Raw genomic sequence first — 1364 nt, forward strand, 5'->3', positions numbered from 1 at the left:
GGCCGTACCGCCGCGAGCCCCAAGGCCTCCGCCCCGGGCCCTGCCCTGGCCTCTGCAGCGCCGGGGACCTCCAAGGCCACTGCCGAAGCCTCCGCGGAAGCCGCTGCGGCCTCCCATGCCTGGGCCCCCGCGGCCTCCGGCCCCTCCTGCTGCACCGGCGTCATTGGCCATTTGGTGTTTCCCAGAAAAAGAAACTGTTAGTAACTTTAAAGCCTAAATACAACGCACTCCCACTTGGGTGCCCTTGTATGAGCTGTTCATGAGTCCACCTACTGCTGGATTGCTCTCTGGCTGTTTGTATTTTAATGAATATATTTGCAGTGGCACGGCGCATATCACCAATGAATTTTTTCCCCCTTCTGTCCCTGGGAGCTTTTAGGGAGTCAGAGAATTTGAACTAATGGAGATAATGTTTTATATAGTCCCTCAGCACATCTGTTCAACATGTAGTCAGAAGAGTTCATTGAAATAAATGCTGTGGTTGAATTTTTAACAACCGCTGCAGAAATATGTGGCCATTTATAACCTTTATGTCCATGGGAGGCAGGAAAATGATCTGTATAATTAACCCCTTGATTGATCTGGTCTTTCAGCTGTCGGGGAGGAGAGGCTGATTTTCTACATAGGCCAGGAGGTACCCGTAAAGCTCAAGGTAGAATAGTTTTTTGCATGTGGGGGGTTTATTTTAGGCACTAAGTAAGCAATCAATTAAAATAATTCTTTTTTTTTTTTTTTTTTTGTACTGAAGATTGAACTGAGGGCTTTCACACTGAGCTCTGTCTCCAGCCCTTTTACACTTTTACTTATTTATTTTTTTTTTAAATCTTGAGACCAGGTCTTACTGAGTTAAGGCTGAGTTTGAACTCGCAATCCTTCTGCCTTGGCTTCCTAGCATATTAGGATTACAGATGTGCACCATCATGTCTGGCTAACAGAATCTTTCAGCCATCCCATTTTTTTTTTTTTTAAATTCTCAATCTATGCTGGGAGATCAAAGATTTGAGATCTGGGATCTCACATAGGTTACTTTGCTTTTCTTACACCATAATTGAATTAACATCTGTCCCCAATGTGTAATGATTACAGTCCTCATGGGCAGCTGGTCCATGTGAAACACATCTCGATTCCCTTTCTCATCTCATGCCCTCCACTCATCCTTTTTTCCTTTCTCTTCTTCACCTTCTTATTTGAGAAAGCTCTATCTCCCTACTTCTCATGATCTAGCTTTTATTTTGCTCTGTATTTATAATTTGCATTTCTCATATAAGAGATACCATGTGATATTTAAGCTTGTGGGTCTGATTTATCTAACATTACAGTCTCAAGGTGAGCTGCTTTTCTTTTTTTATTATTTATTTATTTAT

The sequence above is a fragment of the Octodon degus genome, unplaced genomic scaffold, assembly GCF_000260255.1.
Source record: "Octodon degus isolate 3935 unplaced genomic scaffold, OctDeg1.0 scaffold00031, whole genome shotgun sequence".
NCBI lineage: Eukaryota > Metazoa > Chordata > Mammalia > Rodentia > Octodontidae > Octodon > Octodon degus.